We start from the raw sequence: 20,965 nt of genomic DNA, 5'->3' as shown, positions 1-20,965 counted from the left end.
GGGACAAATAAAACCCAAAACTGTCTGCCAGATACCTCTAGAGATAAGTGTGAAAATAATGTGAGTGCGTAATTTGTGTGAAGCGATCCTTTAATTTGGCTGGTTGATAGAATCCTGCGGCTCAGACAACAACATATTGTTAAAGACAACGAGGATGATTCAGGCGGACAGAAATACAAATAAATAAATGAATTCACAACTAACTGGCATATTCATTCCTCCCCCCCCCCCCCCCCCCAACTCAGCTCCTTTGGTGAGTGTTATCTATGGCTGCTCCATTAGTGAGCCAGGTACCATTCTCCTGTGAGAAGACAAAATGAGCTTGAGAGCAGCTCTATTGATTTCAATAGAAATGTGCTTACACTGGCATCAATATAGCTGCACATTTCTGATACCTCCCGTTAGAAGCTCCCCCCCCCCCCTCTCCCCTTCTGCTCAACATCCCTTCGTCTCTCCTCCTCCTCCTCCTCCTTCTCCTCCTCCTTCATCCTTCCAAGCTGCTGATGTAGGGAAACCCAGGGCTGCACCACGGCTTAGCTGCTCATTCCAGTTTGTATCCTTGGACAAGCTGGTTGAATCTGCATGGAAAACACTCAAGCTCGTTCATTTCACTTCACTCGATATGACTAAAGATAGAAGGGCCGGAAAGTGGACGGGCTCTGAAATGGATAGCTAACATTAGCAATGGGGCTCTTTATCTGTTGGCTTTTAGGGTTTTGTAGTGAAACGTATATATATGTGCTCGGGCCTAATCAGATCAGGTATTGATTGGTCTTCATAGAGGAAGCTTAATGTTCTCTCTGCTTCTCTGTGATCTTTCACTCAAGGGAAAGAAGAGGAGGCAGAACAGAGGCAGAGGGAGGACAGATAGGTCAAAGGTTACGGTGCGACTGCACTCAGTCGTACAGGTCAAGGTTAAGCTGGTTAGATTGGCCGTTCAAAATCAATGGCAGGTTTCTGATCAAAGTTAAGGGCCACACGTCATGCTGACCAGGGGGAATCATTTGATGGTCAAAGGAAATGCACTTCCACCACCCCAACCCTGAATGGACCAACGCGTCTCTGGAGGTGCGGCTGTCAAGCTGACTGCCGGAAGAAGGAGATGCGACCATATTTAAAGTGACACATTGTTCACTAAGTGGAAAGTTAATCTAAACTGCATCTCCACAGGGTTCCCATGAGGCGAGAGGATGGCAGCCTCATCATCGCCCTGGTCCACCGGCTGCCCTCCTCATGACCAGCTCCCAGCTCCCTGCCCACAAATCCCATTTCATGCCAGCCGCGCTTTCCGAAAAGGCAAGACAAAAGCCCGATCAGCGCAGCTGCGGCTTTAGCACATTGTGCCCACAGTCATCGTGAAATCAGTGGAACAAACCCAGCAGAACTCTGCAGAACCCAAAATCTATGCAGCCGCTCAACAGGCGGCATTAAGCTTAAAGGGTCCGGCTGTGGCTTCCTCAAAAGAGAAGGAACTTCCTGGTACTGCTTGCTTAAAGGTCAACTGTGACAACTCCTACAACGTCTCCGTCAGGTGGCAGTTTCATGTCAAAAATGATTATATTTGTCGAGTAAAAAGAGTGGGTTGCCCCATCACACCCCCAATGCATCCAGCATTACCTCCTCAAAAATGCAGAGTAGGGTTGTCACGAGAAAAAAAAAAAAAAGGGGCCTTTTGCATTTTGAGGGGGAGCCTTTGCTGAGAAACACATGGAGGAAATGAACTCCTCTGGATTAAAGTTAGAATCAACACGTTGAATGTGCTGCCTATGCTTGTTGATGTGTTTGTTAATGTGTGAGTGGGTGGCTGGTAATACACGTGTGTAATGTGTGTGCCTGAACCATTCGACTCTCCTTATTTCCCAGGATGCAGAGTTTTACATGCCCACACACACACACACCACACACACACACACACACACACACACACACACACACACACACACACACGCACACACACACGCACACACACACACACAGGTGCCCCGGGCCCGGCTGTACTAATGAAGCAGCCTGTAAGCAGCTACCTTCATTACATTCAATCCTCTGGACAGTGTCAGCAATTACATTGCAGCTTCCCACTGTCAGAGCTCACACATGTACACACACACACACACACACACACACACACACACACACACACACACACACACACACACACACACTCAGTTGGAAGTTTGTCCTTCTCAAGGCTCATGCTAGCTGAGGTTGATGCAGAGAGGAGTTCCTGCTCATCTTCTTCTTCTTTGGTGGTGGGTGTCTGACTCAGACTTGGCTGTTTAAATCCCAAACCCCTCCATACATCTAATCCAGGCCCACCACCATATCAGCACAGCCTCTGTGACCTCTCTCTCTCTCTCTCTCTCTCTCTCTCTCTCTCTCTCTCAGCCTCTCTGTATGTTGGAGCAGAAGGAAGCCCGGAGGCGAGGGGGGAGCTGCCTAATAGAGTGCTCCACTTGCCATATTTCACACATCTCATCACTTATCCCACTGAGACACACACATACATGTACAATGTCAGCGCAGGGGAAACCAAGAGGGATGCCCCTGGGAGGAGTCAGATCATTCAGGGGGTTTTCTACTGACTGATTTGACTGTGATGTGTAGGAATTCACACCTGTGACCTGTAATTATCAAGCAAACGTTCACACAGAGAAATAAGTCTCACTACTACTGACGAAGATATTCAAAATGTATGTGATGATGTGTAAATAAGTTATGGTAATCACAAATGTATCTTTCATCCCCCATAGGTGTGCAACTGCTGATTATTTTCATTACTGTTTGATCTGCTGACTATTTCCTCGGTTATCATTAATCCGTTCGGGGAGCTCTGGTTGCACATGGGGGTTTTAGTGACTGATTGGTAAATTATCAAAATAGTTGTAGATACATTTTCTGTCAATTGACCAATTGTTTCAGCTTTCTTTTGCACAAATAAATGCCACCCACCTTGAATAAAAGCTGTGTATTCCATGTATATAATGTACTTTAGTTCATTAATTCACAACTAACATTACCATTTGAAATGCTAAAGAATTTGTTTAAAAAAAAATGTGTTTACAATTGTAAACGTGTTTAATTCTGCAAGCTGACGAGTGAATTCATCCATTGATCTGCATATTATTTTCTTAATTACTCAGTTAATAATTGTGTCTATACAACAGTCAGAAATTAGACCAAAATGCCTCAAATCACAATTTTCTGGAACACAAGACACACAAGTTCAAATTACTTGTTTTGTCCAAACCACAAGTCCATAACCTAAAGATGTTTATCCAACAATGAAATAAGGACAAGAAAAGCAGAGTTGCCTAAAAAAAATGTAGTCAAATTGTTCAATGGTCCAACAAAATAGTTGCTGATACATTTTTCATCAGTCAGCTCATTATTTGAACTCGTTTTAGGACTCAACTCTGACTACATTTTCCTATTGGGTCACTAGTACTGAGACTTAATTTCTCCCCATTAATCTGCTGCCACAATAAGAGAAGACAGAATACCAAAGAACCGGTCGGGCAATGAAGCAGAACAGAGGAAATTAAGTGAGAAACTCCCTGACTGTCATGTGCCGAGAAAGAAAAAAAAAAATAAACATCCGTCATGCCTGTTGTCAGACCATGAATGATGCAAAAAGGCAACAAAGCAGTCGAGCCATTCCACGTCATGTCAGTCAAACTGTGTGTGTGTGTGTGTGTGTGTGTGTGTGTGTGTGTGTTGAGCATTTGAGGTTGTGATGTGTGTGCGAGTGTGTGGGCAGGTGTCTATTAACATTTGATTCCCAGGTGCCATGATCTGAAAGGGTTTTGTGGTAGAAACGGAAAATGCATGACGCTGAATTATAGAGGAGGAGAATGGGAGAGCACCTTGACCACACACACACACACACACACACACACACACACACACACACACCGGCTGAGGTCGGCCATCACACACACCTCGTTAGGGAGAAGCTGGCCTCCTCAATTATTCAAATGTACATGCTCCCTGCGTACGGCTCGCTCCCTCCCTTTACCGGGCAGATCGAGTGAGTGGGAGCGCAGACAGACAGCAAAGGTAAAAAAAAAAAAAATGGAGAAAGGTGGACCAAGAGAGAGAGAGAGAGAGAGAGAGAGGTGAGGAGACGAGGAGACAAAAATAGCGTGTGAGAGAAAGGGAGATGCTCTGAGATAAAATGTGATGTATGAGTGGGAAAGAGAGAGCTAATGTGTTATATTTATATCTGCAGTCTTGTAACACTCGTCAAACTCAATTTCAATTATCATTGATATGGAATTGATTAGTGAAAGTGATGTAAATATAAATGTGTGAGCAAGCCAACGACTGATATGATTACTGTCAATTACGAATGCAGTCGTAACGCTCGCTCCATAGCAACTCTAAACACTGCAGGGGAGAAGCCTTTTTAATTGAGAACCATCGAACACAATGTCGATTTTTGGACCCTTTTTCCAAATGTCCTCGCTCCTCAGTTGTGTCACCTTTGCATACGTCGCAACGAAAAACATTTCTCGCCGAATTCAGACGACGGCGGTTCCCAGAAGCGAGTGTCACCCACATCAATCAAAGGCGTCGCACCTCGCCGCGGCCGTCTGGTGGGCCTTCGGGGAAGAAGGGGCGGAGGGACGGGGAAGGAGGGACTGAAGGGGTTTGAACGAGCAACAAGCCGATGGACACTCTGGCAGCGTGTCAAGAAGGAGTGGACGGGCTGCTGCCAAGTGCTACACCCTCTTCCCAGCGGTGCTTTCAGACCTTCTTGGTAGAGACGCTCGTCGTTGTTCTTATGAATGTCTGATCATAAATATGTGGTGTGCTTTTCTATTTGGTGTTATTTGCATGTTTGAAATAAAATTAAAGGGGCTGTGTATATTTTTTTTTTGCAGTCATCCACACCTTTTGGGGGGGTGGGGGGGGAAACACACACACATATTGTGCAATTTGTTCACTTGTCCGTAGCTTCACTTTGACTGGATCTGTTTCTTCCGTCTCTCGTGTTCCAACCCGAACCGCTTCAAACTACACCTCACTCTCTCTTTCTCTGTTTGGCAAACGGCAACAAAATGTCGAAAATACTGAAAACCTGAGTGATGTTGACATAAATGAAGTTCCCCCGTCTCTTCTTGCACTGAGCCAGATTTAATAGCTGCTGCGAAGTTCTGAGAAGTAGTTCCCCAAACGGACCCGCTCTCAGCTCCTGATTCTTGTCACTGCTGATGGCCTAGGAGGGGAGGGAAACTTGTTGCTACAGTATGTTGCCAACGGTGCTTCAAAATCTGAATTTTTTTTTTTTTTAAGTTACTAAGTTAATAAGTGTGTAAAATAGTTCCAAAGCCGGCTGTTTGGACCAAAGCTGCATTAAGAGTGACGTACAACAGTCAGGTAAGGATCGCAGTTGCGACTGTGGAAACAATTGGTTGACTTATTGACGAGTCTCAATACAATACTTTGACTAGCATTGCGTTGCAGGATGCTAAATGAAGAGACAGACAGTGTTAAAATCGAAGTAGCACAGGTTGAGATATCCTAACTTTTACTTCCTAGTATGAGTCACGCCCCAGAGGAACTACTCATGCAACTCAACAGTGTGTTTTGTTAGACACCCCCCCACCTGGCATATCCATGTCCTCCGAACTCCGACCGAGATTACTTCCTGCCTACTAAGCTGTAGTGTAAATGCCCCTTTTTTAATGATTTGGTTTGTCGGACAACCGCATAACATTCTACGGCTTTAGGATTTCGATTTGACACAAAATGTTGCTGTGTGCGTTCAATTCACCTGTGAACAAAAGGACACAGTGACTCTTCTCAACGAGGCTGTCGTCACCCCGTATCTACATTCAACATGTTTGCGATCCGACAGACCAGACAGACATGGAATCCGACAAAACCGTTGACGGAGTAACAGAAGCAAACACATGGGCTGGGGATAGGTGTGAGGTTTAAGGATGTCACTCGTACAGCTGTCTACATTTTGGAAATAAAGGATAAATCATGGTTTTATAATGGCTATGTTGGACTAAGGTTGAAATAGATCACAAAACTCTTGGGTTCGGAATGGATCACAGTTTTAAAAGGAGACGCATTGGATCAGCAAAACACAAAAAAAAACAAAAATGGAAAGCAAGTGTAACTTTTAGAGATGCCCCGATCACATATTTTTGCCCCCCGATACCGATTGCAGCCATATTCACCCCATACTACCATACTATTTAGTATGCCAGAAAAAGATTTAGTATGTCCCAATACATAGTATGTTACATACAATATGCCAAAAATACCAAGATGTCCTCCTGGTTGCATTTTGCAACCAAGCTTTTCTGGCTATTCTGACCCACAATCCTCTGCGCAGCGGAAGAAACGTTACATTGAGTGAGTCGCCAACAGAGCACAGACAGATGAGGACAACTCATTGCCAGAATAAACAGATGACAGTTTAAGGCACAATGCTACGATGAAGTAGTACATCCCGAATGTCTGCAAACTGCATGCAAGGGTACATACTTTGTAAGGTCAGTATTTACTGAAAGTAAAAAAAAAAAAAAAGTGTTTCATTTGGAGCGCGGAATCATTTCAACCACTCCACAGTTACTGTAAAACATCAACAATTCAAAATGTCATCCTTTTACTGTGTTACAGCCATCAGAGGTTATTAAAAGTTGCTCCCACCTGTCATGCTGTGGACAGCAATGCATTGTACAAATTTAAAATGTCAGTTGATTGAATCAAAGAATTGAATCATAATGGTCTGAACCGTGCCGACACAAAGTGACACAATTTATTCCTCTTCTTTTTTTGGAAACATTGTAACAAATGTCTCCATCTCTTTTAACCACTGTTGACATTTTAACTCAAATCATTACACCTGTGTGTTTTCATTTTCTTTTGATTGGTGTTTTTGTTTTTTTTCACCGTGTCCGAAATAAAGTTGAAAGTTTTGCATTTAAAAAAAGCACAATTCAAATGATTGTATTTTTATTGATAAAATTATAAAGTTGAAAGTTTTGCATTAATTACGTATATTAAATAAGCTGCTCGGAGCCAGTGAAGTTAAACAAGTGTAATATCAATGTCATATTGCTGTAATGAAGGCATCTGTTACACCGGTAACGTCGGACACGTTGGACTCTTGGGTATGCAAAGCAGCAGTTACATCTATCTTAGTGGAGTTAGGTGTCAAGTGTAGGCTATATAAACAACCTGATGACACAGGAAAAATAATACAAATAGTTTTATCTCCGAAGTAACCGTGACCAGGTGAAACATCCCAGAATGGAACGTAAGCAGAGGTGGAATGTAACTAAGTACATTTCCTACTTTGAGTACAAATTCAAGATACATGATCTCACAGCTGTAGTTACTTTCCAGATTGTTTTTTCTCGTATCCTCCCTGCAGCACTGTAAACATATGATGATCTTAAAGAATATGATGCATTGCTGTAGATTTCACTACCCAACAGTATATTAAGTATTCCAAATTTGCTCAACCTTTGCATATGCGGTAAATTGCAACATACAAATTGATGCAGCAGTAAAATTAATCAAAGAAACGCAATGAATACTTTTACTTTTGATAATACTTACATACTGAACTTAAACTTAAGGAAGGTTTGATTGCAGGATTTTGTAGTGAAGTTACTTTCATAGTGTGGCGACTCTTACTTGAAGGGTCTGAATACTTCCTCCACCATTGGACGTAAGCTAGTCAAGAAAATGGTAAAACCTCAAGATCGCTAAGCAACCAAACGACCAGATGAACAAATATAACGTGTACATTAGTCCTTACAGTTTGTGTAACGGCGCTGCTTAAGAATGTGTTCACTTTCACTTCATTTACGGTTAAACACACTGTACTGGAGAGGCTGTTAGCATTGTTAGCATAGCCCTGCTCTCAATGAGGGGCTCCCGGTGACATCAGCGCCCCCGTCAGCCTGTGATAGATGCTGGATACAGGCCAGCTGACCTCCTCCCCTTAAGTGAAACATGAGCGAGGTATACGTTTCAGACACCTATTAGATGAGGGCCGATAAAGACGTTAGGCGGAGCGGCAGCACACGGGGTAACAATGATGAATCAATTACTTTTTTTCCCTTCCTCTCTTTTTTTTTTTCTCCCTTGTCCCTCTTGCATTCCCCCCCCCCCCCCCCATCCGTCCCTCCAGCCCTAATTAACACCTCAAGCCAGGACACGGGATTCAGCGGCAGCGACTCATCAGTTAAAAAGCACCACTGTATCTTTATCTCGATCTGCATCGCCATCACTCAGCGGTTCTCTGCTTGCACAGGTTATCACCAGGGAGCGACCCAAGCAAAGGAGGGGGGGGGGGGGGGGCGGGGGGGGGGCGGGACCCACGCGCTGTCACTCTCCAGAGTGATGTAAAAAAAAAAAGTGTCTGTCGTCGTAAAAAAGCAAAAGGATATCTGAAGCATCACAGTTGCAGCAGGGGCAGTGTTATAGTTTTTGATTCCAAATCAATTTGTAAAAATACCGAACATTTAGATGTCGTACAACTTTTTAAAAAATAAAATATTTAAAAAATGCACTCCAACAATGTCAGATCTCCCCAAAGATTGGAAATGGCTTTGCCAGATCAACAAAATGCTAATCTGGCATTACAAACATAAAGAGATGATTTAGCATTTCTTTAACCCCAATGTTTCTTTTTACTGTCAGCCAACCAGAAAGAGGTGTATTTAAAAAAAAAACTAAAAGTAGAATTTGAAAAAGTCAGACCTTGTGTTGCCCCAGTAGTGATCAAATCTGCGACAAGAAGACTATTTTCACGCTCAAGTCCGTTTAACATAACTACAGTGATTGTGTATTGGGTTTTGAGTTCTCAGAGCTGCCGAAATGCAGGTGACAAACAGCAGTACTGTGCCTGAATGCAACATGTGTACGCTAACTTTCTGGGGGGGGGATTCTGTAACTGAGCCTGAAAAAAAGACACATTCTTTCATTACGCGAAATGTGAATTAAAAGCTTCAAATAAGATTCAGGATTAGCATTATTTGCATAATGCATAGCAGGACTCCTCTTGCCCAAGTCTCTCTGGCAACAAAGTTTTGCTCATTAATAGCTTTTGGGACGTACAGATGATTTCACCTGTCCTGACCCAGGAAGTTGCACGTCATGAGAATCTAAAGGGTTTGGACACAGCAACCTCACCGCTCATCAAACACTTGCTGGAAGGTGTTACAACAGAACAGTCTATCCTGTTTATCACCAACATAAAATTAGAAAGCGATAGCTTCAAGCTCTGCATGTCCGATGCCAGTTTTTCTGTCAAAACATGATAAGTGCTGACATTAAAAAAGCTCCAGCATCTCTTTTGCTCTTTTGCTTACTCCCAAAAATATCGAGCGGCGATTGATGGGTGGGGGTGTGGGGTGGGGGGGGCTACGCTAGCCTCCTGTGATTATCACCTCAAATGAATGACAGACTGTAACACTGCTTTAGGCCAGGAGGGAATGGGACCAACTCTCCTACACCTACGCATCCAGTCTGGGAATAGCTTTCCAGGCAGCCCCCGATGGAGCTCTTCTCTGGAGAGCTGACAAGAGCCTGGAGCGGAGGAGACTCTGCTCCTCGACCGCCAAATACCGTCTGTCTGTTGTTCTAGCTTGCATCCCAATTGAAGACTATTTACAGTAAGGAGGGATTATTTCCATAGGCTATGGAAGCAGGGAGGAGAGAGAGAGAGAGAGAGAGAGAGGAGAGAGAGGAGAGAGAGGAGAGAGAGAGGGAGAGAGAGAGAGAGAGAGAGAGAGAGAGAGAGAGAGGTGTGTGTGCAAAAGGGGAGGAGAGTCACCCTCTTCCACATTTCACTCCCCACTACTCGAGGCTGAAAATAATTCCTTTGCAGTGAAGACTTAATTCTCATTCTGTGTCCGTGTCCCTGATCCTGTATTGTCTATTCTGGTCATGTGGTCCGCCTGCCTCACTGCTGTCCACTGTCACAGCTGTGTGTGTGTGTGTGTGTGTGTGTGTGTGTGTGTGTGTGTGTGTGTGTGTGTGTGTGATGCAGAGACTGAGAAAGTAAAAAAAAAAAAAAAGGGTCATCCAGTGTTTTAACCACTGCTACAGTATGAGCCCTACCCAAACGAAAGATAAATCCTTGTCTGACCACATGCAAACAAAGGGCTCCATATATATAGTTCTAGTCTAACGAACAGCAAACAAGCATCCAGGTGCTCTTGCCTCTTCTCCAACAATGCTGCCATTTTGTCTTTATGGCCTTTGGGATAACAACGTAATGAATATTTCTGATTTTACAGTCTGTTGAAAGCCAGACAGGTTGATACAGGCCACATCTATGGAAGTCTGTACGAAATAGTCACTGAAAGATGATCTAGAAATAAGGGAATAGAGTAAATAAGAAGCATCACAAGGGTATGCCCAATGTCTGTGCCCCCCCCCCCCCCCCCCCCCCCTTCCAAGTGTATCCCTCTCAAACTAGCATACTGTTGAACAGATGCCCACATATTGTTGCAAGGGAACACCCTAGTAGCAGCGTAGAGATGATTCGACCGTAGACAGACACAGAGAGTTGGGTCAATGCTGGAAAAAGGAGGAGTAAAATCATGCTATTGGTTAGACACACGCCTGAGGCCAATCCACATATCTTCATACCGTATCACAAGTGAACCGAATGTTAACGTCTACGTTGTGTTTTTTTGTCATGATGTCATGATGTCATTATGTCAGGATATTACGTTTGGCTGTCTCAGCGTCAACAGAGTGGAACATGGGAAGGAATAATAATGATGCTAATGGGAGCACAGACGGACTAGGGGCTTAGTGAAGGAGTTAGCGAGGACTTCACCGATAGGCATATATGGAGTGAGTGGTTGTCAGGCGGTAGGTTTAGGCTATACGGTAAATTCAATTGAGAAATCTCTTTTTCAATGAAATGAAATGAAATTACAATGTTCTTGTATATATCGTGTCGTATCATTCAAAAGCAGCTCGGAGTGATTTATATAAAATACAAAATAACAAAAAAAAAAGCAGCAAAAAAGTAACATAACATGAATTTGATCTCCATTTCAGGGTCTGATTTATAGTCTGAAGGTGTTTTTTTTGTCATTTCTCAACTGGGCAAATGCAGACAACGTGACACTACCAACACTACAACTGCATTTATTATTTTTTTTTACTTAGAAAGTTAGAGTTCCTGTACTTGTCAAAGCTAACGGCAGTTGGCTTGAGGAGCCTATAGACAGCTATTTGCTTGATCCAGTACATGTCGTTGTCAGCTCTTATTTTGAAAAACAGGGTGAGGACCTCCCTGGGTGCAACATGCACAGAGATTCAGACGAGCGTCACAATATAAATACAAATATTTGTATCACAATATGGTTTCAAATATGCAAGATTACTTAAAAATATAAATTCAACTTGATGTTTAACCCAATTCACTGAATCCATTGTGGAACCACCTCTGCAACAGACGAAGAACGGCATTCCTGATAACTAGATTTCACTTTGGTGTACTTTGCAAAAGGATAACATGAGAATCCATGTTGCATCATTTGTCAACCAACAGAGGCCTACAGAGCAACGCAGCGATAGGACCTATATTCTGCACTTAGCGTCTTTTTTATCGAAATGGAGTAGCTCTGCCATCGGTGCTCACAGCAGAAGTAAACCCGCAGCTGAAACCCTTGGCTTCCCTCGCAGACAGTAGATTGAGTCATTCAGAAACAGACAGCGAGAGGAGATTGCTCCATAACTTGGCAGCCGCCCACGCCGTTCAGTGACAGATGACGGCGTCTCCTACTTTTGGTCAAGGTGCTTTGGCGCGCTAGGTCGCCTTTGCTGACTTGACTCCTGTTTCTCCAGTGAGCCTCTTTAGCGCCTGAGCTGTTAAGGTGAGCTTGGGACAAACTCCAGAGATTAAATTATGTGGAAAAGCAGATTAAATAGTTATTATCCCATCTGCAGCCAGACAAGTACACACACACACACACACACACACACACACACACACAAGAGAGCAGACATGCACGCATGCATGTTCGCAAACCCAAGAGCGCACACACACACACACACACACACACACACACACACACACACACACACACGAGCAGAATAGCAACGGGGGAATACACACACACACACACACACACACACACACACACAATATCAACATGTAGTCCTGCACCAGAGGATAAATTATTTTCAAATTCACGAATGTATTTTGTGGCTGCACAGCTTCCTGTATCTGTTGAACAGTATAATTTCAATATGGATGATTATCAATATGTATTGTGTCCATAACATGTGCGGTGTGTCTCAAACTAGACGCATCGATGTAACCACAAACTTTTCTCTGGCAAATTTCTGGGGCAACCCTTCACCTCATAACCCCCCCCCCCCCCCCCCCCCCCGCTCCCGCCAAAATAAAAGCTTCCACTCATTCTGCAGGGAGTCACAGAAATATTCTACTTAACAGAAGGGGTTGAGCGAGTGATCTAAACGTGGTTGTTTTGGGAAGCCTGTCTGCCGATGATTCATGTCTTTCTGATAGACGTGTAAGTTTAGAGAGCCGCCCACACATCGCTGAGTCGTTACAATCGAGGCTAAAGAAAATAGAATATAGAGAGAGGGGGGACAGGGAGAGAGAGAGAGAGAGAGAGAGAGAGAGAGAGAGAGAGAGAGAGAGAGAGAGAGAGAGAGAGAGAGAGAGAGAGAGAGAGAAGAGGTAAAAATGTGTGCTGTCTGTTGCAGAGTGAAGCCTTCCTGCCCTGGCTCCTCATTGGAAGCCCGGTGCAGAGTGTGTGTGTGTGTGTGTGTGTGTGTGTGTGTGTGTGTGTGTGTGTGTGTGTGTGTGTGTGTGTGTCCACGTCTCTTTGAGGAAGGACTGGAGTTAACCCACACACTCTCAGCAGCCAGCATCAATGGGCTATGGGCTGCAAATCAAGTCACACACGCAAGAGCATCCGAGGCCCATTGCATGGAGAGTTGCTGTATAATAATACCGTATGGTCCCACACATAGACACATGGCGTTAGTACAGATTAAAAACAACCGAGGGCCTTTTTGCGGGCCTCCCTCTCTCATCATCCCTCGGTGTGTGATCGTGGATCGTATGTATGCTGCAGCTATATTTGGGGCCGGGGTGATATGCTGAGCTGTGTTTTCCAGCCAGAGCTCAGCATCAGTGCAGGAAGACAGAGAGCAGAGCGGAGTCACATGCTCCAGGTTCTCATGTGCGTTGAGGGTTTTTGAGAAAAATCTTGAAATGTCTGATTATATTATGAAGTCACACTATGCATCAAGTCACGACGAGAACGTAATGCATGTCTGAAAACACACTTTATCTGTGGTATGTTTGCACGGTGCTTTGCCTTTCACAAACTTGAGGCCACAATTTCCCCCGCCTCTTCTTTTTTTTTTTTTTTTTTTTTTTTATGACCGCATCTCCGAATACACACAAATACACACATGCATCAAGCAATTAAGGCACACATGATCAGTCGAAGTGAGCGAGTGTGAGGCTGCGTGGCCAGACCCTGAGGCAGGCCCAGGGAGAGAGAGACACACACACACACACACACACACACACACACACACACACACACACACACACACACACACACAGGACAATTAAAACTCAGGCTCAACAGGAAGACACACCGACAGCTAGAAACTGGGCAACGGGCACTCATGCTTCAAAATACATAAACACGTACAAACAGGTAGGTAGAAAGAAAAAAAAATAAGAAAACACACACACACACACACACACACACACACACACACACATGTCACAATAGGCTGAGCGCAGCGAGAGAAACTTTCATCCACTCCTAACAAAAGGTCACATTTTCAGTGTGACATCTTTGACAAGTGACAGCATGTTCACCCCAATTATCCTATTTCAAGTTCCCTCCCTTTCCTCGCCAATAAAACCCACCTCTTATTCAAAACACACACACACACACACACACACACACACACACACACTTGGTCACGTCAGCTTCAACCCCCCCTGTACTGTGTGTGTCCGGGGTCTAACCAGAGACGTCCCCTGGGCTCTGTCGCCTACAGAGGCGTAGGGGCCAAGTGATGGAGGAGGGTGAGCCGAGGTCTCATCTCCTCTTCGGTGACCGAACGCAGAGGTGGACGGCTGACCTTTAACCCTCAAAAAGAAGGGAGATTGAGCGCTGCTCCGAACTCTATCAGCATTCTGCTCACACGGGCCCATACAGAACAGCAAAACGAACGGCGTGAAGGCTGTGGACGCATAAGACTGAGGTGTGGCGACAAAGGTTCTTCGTTGAAAGAGAGATGTAACCTGAATATTTGGAGCTTTGCTTCCCCTTAGCAGCACAGCGGGGGACCTTTTGCTGTCAAAATGCATCATCTCACAAAAGAAAAAAACACGCGCACACACACACACGCACACACACACACACACACACACACACACACACACACACACACACGGTCTTTGTAGCCATGAGTAATCCTGCCACGATTAGATTCTTAAAAGGTTAAGGGTCAGGTAAAACATGGCAGCTTAATGCCACCGTGCACCGTTTCCTCCCCGTGTTTTGCTCACTCCTTTGATGCTTTGTTTCCCTGATAGTGCAAGCCCTCCTATACTCCATATACACACACACACACACACACACACACACACACACACACACACACACACACACACATCAAAAAGACAAATAAGCCTGTCTGTTGAGTCTCTGCGCTTCTCAACATCGACATATGTATGCTGGAATTGTCAACACTGCACAGCAAGATCAAACCGGCAATCTGTCACTACACTAGAGGTACAGTCGGGGATTCAAGTGACTGATGACACATAGAGAAATTAGCGTCTCTGATGTGGCGTGGGCATTGATGTAGTGTGAAGAAAAAAAATAAAAAATAACTGACGGGTGCATTCTCACCTTTAGCTGATGACTAACATACAGCAATCGGTCACCTCGACAAAAAAAAAAAAAAAAAAAAACAATCTGACTGCATGTTTATGTCTGCTTAAAATATGACACATTTCCACACATACTCCAAATAAGTCATCAGTAAACCGTGGAGATGGAGCAAAAAAAAAAAAAAAAGTGACATGAGATGGATTTCTCCTCCTCTACATCCCTGGGTGTATCTAACTGATGCAGTATTTACCGTGGTAAGGTCAGTACCGCACTGATTTGTGAGTGATGCTGGATTTCAGCACCACGGACAGCGCTCTGCTTCTCTCTCTCTCTCTCTCCAGCGCGAGGAGAGGAGGAGGAGGAGGAGGAGGAGGGATGGAGAAGGAGACGACGGGTGGTTGTGGTGTTGTTGGTGGTGGGGGTTTCCCTGGCAGATTTCAGGAGAGGGTCTTACACACAGTCATGCCTCCATCGCTGCACAGCGCCTACCACCTCCTCCGTACTGGATTCCCATACGGAGGAATACCGTATGTGTGAGATCACGGCTTTCATGAAATATTGATCGACCCAGCCTCACACAGGATGGACAGAGAGAGAGAGCGCGCGCGTGAGAGCGTGAGAGAGAGAGAGAGAGAGAGAGAGAGAGAGAGAGAGAGAGAGAGAGAGAGAGATATTCCTCTGGACAGCCTTTATCATGCATCCACCCCACCACCACCCCTGCCTCCCTCCCAAAAAAAAAATACTTTCCGATCATGTCAACAACCGCTGGATTCGCCTCGCATGATGTTTGCCGATCAGAAACATGACAAAGCAATAGGCTGCACACACAGACGGGGGGGGGGGGGGGGGGGGGGGCATGAGGGCCGGCGGCGACCAGATCTAACACCATCCGCCGCCTCATAGCCGTACATCGCATCCAAGCGCATAACGTTTCCAATATTGGTAAGTGAGAGACGCGCCGTCATCGCGTTGCATTCCGAGGACCGTCAGGAGGATTCACCCACCGAGCCGAGCCAGAGCCGCTATCATGTGTCATGTTAAACTCCTCGGCTGCCACTGTCATTCACAAAACATCCGACGTCTTACACGCATTTTCACACACATTTCCTCTGATCATCCTCTGCTCTTAATAATAGGCCAAAGGATGCGCTCATCACCACATCCACCTTCAGCAACTGTCGTGAGCAACACTTCAAAAAAAAAAAAAAAAAAAAAAAAAAAAAAAAAAAATCGCTGTGGTCAGCTGGGTGTCAATAATGCAATCTATAGCCCGAGCATCTTTAGCAGCGACACAACACACGGTCAGCTGTAATTTTCAGCACTGACAAGCGAAGAGGGACATGAATTATTCAATACACATAAACTGAGCTCTTGTTCTTCAGCAAGGAAAACGGCTCGACAAGGAATCTAGCCTACACGAGCGGACACAAACCAGTGCAGAGCCCACATTTACCGCTTCCACCGCATAAGCACTGGATGTAATGTAGCATGTACGTTAACGCAAAAGCCTACCGGTACATGGAAACACAAATTAAAACAGAAGCAGGCTTTAAATCAGCGTCGCCTTCAAGAGGCTGCAAAAGCCAGCGAGAGACCGAGAGCCGCCACCACGCAAAAAAAAAAATCAGCCGACATGTATGAAGCACCGCGCGGACAGCCGGCGGAAATTAATTCATGGAAATATGAACAAAATGCGAAAGAGCCGATGGAAAAATCTGCGTTTTACCTGTCAAGACCCCGACCCGGATTTGGTGGTCGTGGTTCGTTAAAATCATCCCGTCTGACGCCATGTTCAGCAGCGCTGTCGCCCGCACCGAGAACTCACGGCAGGGCCCCAGAGCCGATCGCATCGAACTTAGCGGGGAGAGGGAGGGGAGGAGGAGGAAGAGGAGGACGAGGAGGAGGAGGAGGAGGAGGAAGAGGAAGAGGAGGACGAGATGGAGGAGGGCTGGGATACAGCAAAAAAAAAAAAAAAAAAAAACAGCCAGACGAGATGAGTAGAAAGTCGAGCAATCATCGGGACACCTACAGATAAGCGGGCAGGATGCGGGGGCCGTTTAAACCGCACACATCACTCAGCTGGCCGCCTGCCACGGTAGTAGTGTGGATCCCGGATTAAGTCTCATGGAGACCACTATTGATTTCCTGTGAAGGCTTTTAGGGGAGACTGACGAGCAGCACATCTTCTGACGCCACTCACTGTTCTCATGTTCATGCATTTGTTGACATTTTGCAGCTGAAGTTGTAGTTCTGTGCTGCTTAGAGGGCTCCAATTTGACCCCCTGACCTCATGAGAAACAGGAATCAGTTTTGCAATATTAAAAACCTTTGGGGCCCCAAAGAAATTCCATGATGCACCCCTGCTTTTAGAGATTAAAGGGGGCCCCCCCTCTAAGAGCAAGCGGCAGCACCCCAGAGATGAGATGGCTACATCTCAATGCAGAGGCTGAACAGAAGATCACAGTCTGACCTGTAAAAATGCAACTACATCCCCGGGCGAAAAAGCACCGCTGCTATTTATAGACTGGCTGCACGCTTCCATGGTGTATAATTTCTCTTGTTTATTCTCATGGAAAGAAAATGCCCATCCTCCAGCTTCTGTTGGAAATCTATCAATATGCATAATTCATTAACACATGTATGAGCGCAGGCAACCCTGGCAAGAAATGGGGCAACTCTTCCAGCATGACTGGTTCACTTCAACAGCGTTGCCATGTCTGTGTCCAGTGACCCAACCAAAAGAACTGGCACAGTTGCCACACTTTATATAGTAGCCAATGCCCTCTTTCCATTGCGTTACAATTAGCAACATGAGGTGTGAGTCGGACAAGGACATGAAATAGACTGATTAACTGATGGTTTAACCAGAATTGTATTCTGACTGAGTGGCTTCCAGTACATCCTATGTACTATTACACATCACATACACGTCAGGAGTTGGACAATCATTCATCAAATAATTCTCCATCCAGAGGGATGCAAACACTCATTTGGCCCATTCATTTTGGGAAATTATTAGATGATTAGATGATTATGCTAGCGCTGTAAAAATGAAGCGACAGTCAGGAGACAACTAGCTTTGATGGCTTTTTCCAAAGGGAAAAAATATCCATCAACCAGCACCTTTAAAGCTCACCAAGTGTTATCTGCTGACCATGCTCAATCTCACAATCTCCTGACTTCTAGCTTCATATTTAACGTACCAACATGAGAGTGTGTCCCACAAAACGTTGAACTTTTCCTTTAATACCAGGCTGAAAAGCAGTGTGTTTGTGGTCTCTTTGGTTCCACAGTTTAAGTCTGTAGCACTTTCATTGCTGGGAGTGGTTTTGTTGTTGTCAGACTTGTAACCCCGGCCAGCAGTGATGTCATGGCGTGCTAACATGCTATACGCTACATCGCTGCAGCAAGGCGAGAACTTAAACCCCTGGAGGTCACACCAACGTTTTCAGCGGTTTAGTTACTCTTTAAGCATCAACAACATATCATACATTACATGTTGACTCAGGCTTGCCATGTCTGTGAAAAATAAACAATGTGTTGGTGTAGAACAGGAGATCTTGTTCCCTGTGGCATGGCATCACAACAGCATCCACATCTGTCAGTGATGGAGAGGGCCCGGTGCTAAGGCCCTTCTTAAGGGTTAGCATGAACGGAGGAGTTGTGTATGCATGTGAGCATAACATGCATACAATGCAAACAGATGCTCACTCACACAGACACACTCCACGGTCCAGATCTGGCAAGCTCTCTTGGAAGGCTGGAATTCCCTTGATGGAGCATGAGGGAGAGCTGAGGAGAGAAGATAGTAGAGCAGAGATGTATGGAGGAGGAAGGGAGGGAGGCACCAGGCTGAAAACATTGGGGACCCCATCTGGTGTGTGTTTGTTTAGTGCCAGTGTGTATGCTTGTGCAAAAGTGCACATTATAATGATGGTGTAATTACCTCACCGTCGCTCGAGCTGCTCGCTGTTCATGGATAGGTGATGAGGAGGCAAGGGCCATCGCTCTCCCCTTTTTCCCCTCACCATCCATCACAATAATAAGGGGAGCCCCAGCTGACGGAGGGAGCTGTAAACATAAGCTTTCCCGTTTTTTCGTGCTGAGCCCAGGGAAGCCCCTCGTTTTCCCCGAAGGCTACACGCGCAGAAAGTGGGGAGGCCAGAGGACAGCAGCTAGCTCTGGGGGTTTGTGTTATGCCACATTAGAGGTGCTTAAGCCCCGTCTTTAGGCTGCTGGGACATGTTGCAGAGGGTAGAATTTCCCCCAGAACTATAAGGAAACAAAGCCAGGCAGAACTCACGCTCTGCATCGATGCAAACACACAACACGGTACATCCCTTTTCCAACAACAGAGATTAAAGAAAGGTATTTTTGGATGCTGTTTTATTACTTCAGTCTCATGACTTTCCCCTAAAGCCTCTGGGCTTGTGAAGAGGCTGGAAAAAGGTGCACATCCATCCGTTGCCATAAAGCATACAGGACATGGTCGCCAAAGAGCCATAAAGCTTTACTCCCACCGCAATGAGCCCAAGCCTGCCCCCAAAAGAAACACCAGGCTAATGTTGTTAAATGCATGATAAAGCATGCAGCTGCAAGTTTAACAGAGCTCTACTAAGTTAAACATCTTTTTATGGCTCCAACTTTGTACCTCATAATTTTATACGGGTCAAATATTTCGTTGAGTATCAAATTGCACTTGACGTGTGTTTGATTAGCCAACAGTATATCAGTTTGTTTGAGGGAGTGCATGAGTCTCTGTGATGGCAATGATTGGAGCAAACAATTAGACTTGTCTCTCCTTAAACCAATCATATGTTGTGTTGGAGAGGAGCCCTGCTCACGATAGCAGGCTGCTCTTTAATTAAAATAAGGAAGAAAAAAAAAGAAGCAAAAACCAGAAAAGGGGAACTTACCCTGGGGCTTATTCAGCATTATCCAATGATGCCTTCTCCAGAATACCTGACTAAATCTGGCCTTAGCTGAAGAGGAGAAGTCAGCGAGGAAGAAAAAAAACAAAAACAATTATCCATCTGCGAATGAGCAACAGACACTAAATTCAGGACTGCTGGGGACAAAGCCCCTTGTTTAGAGACAGTAATTAGGCAACAACATGGCGAGGAGGTTGGGAAAAGTCGGAGGCGGGGTGGAGTACACCTCTGGTCATCCAAGGAGAGAGAAAAATGGAGGGATAGAGATGAAGAAAGAGTAGACAAGAAGGGAAAGAATGAGAGAGTCGACATGAGAGGGAAGAGAGCGTGTGTGTGTGTGTGTGTGTGTGTGTGTGTGTGCGTGTGTGCGTGTGTGTGTTAGGCAGCATTCTGATGAGTGCAGGATCTCTGCCGACTCCCACCACCATTACAGCAGCACAGAACATCGCCCCGGGGCTTTGGAATCAAACCCATTACATCTGATACTGGATTTCTCTCTGCTCAGAATTAATGCAATGTGGACTCGCCTTCTCTAAAGCTTGCCAGTGTCGCATAGCATCGCTGCGCAAAGAGATGCACCACAAGGAAAGAGAGGACAGGGGAGGAGGAGAGTGAGGGCCTGAGAGTCTGAGAGGGATACTGGAGAGGCAGGCTCGCTGCAGCCGGAGGGGTCATTTCATATTTACATTTTTTGTTTATTATATTGAAACAAGGGCTCGCTGTCTCTAATAACTCACAGGATATATGGGACTATGTACACATAAAGGGGACTACGTATATGTTTGTACAGGGGCCTTGTAGTCCATTTGCATAATTAACAGACTGGCATTTGAAAAGCAGAATGTCAGCACAAACAACCTTGGACACCAAACTACCCCGGGTCATTTTTTTCAGCCGTGTAATTGGCTCCTAATGCAGAGGAGTTAAACATAGAGATTTTCTGCCCTTAAAGCAAAAAAATAAATAAAAAATCTCCTCTTGTTAATGGACTCGGCACTCCCGGATTCCTGTCGGTGATTCTCAGTCAGCTTGGACTTTTGGAAGTTTAGGAAAGGACCATCGCTAAATGATGGATCTCCATTTCCTTTTCAAATTCTCTCTCTTGTGTATCTGCAACATGACACTTCCTTCAAATTTACGTCG

This window comes from Cebidichthys violaceus, unplaced genomic scaffold (genome assembly GCF_023349555.1).
Source record: "Cebidichthys violaceus isolate CVI_PGR_0920_01 unplaced genomic scaffold, fCebVio1.0.p SCAF_191, whole genome shotgun sequence".
In the NCBI taxonomy this organism is placed as follows: domain Eukaryota; kingdom Metazoa; phylum Chordata; class Actinopteri; order Perciformes; family Stichaeidae; genus Cebidichthys; species Cebidichthys violaceus.
The sequence above is the reverse complement of the archived record's forward strand: the minus strand, read 5'-3'. Positions refer to the sequence as shown.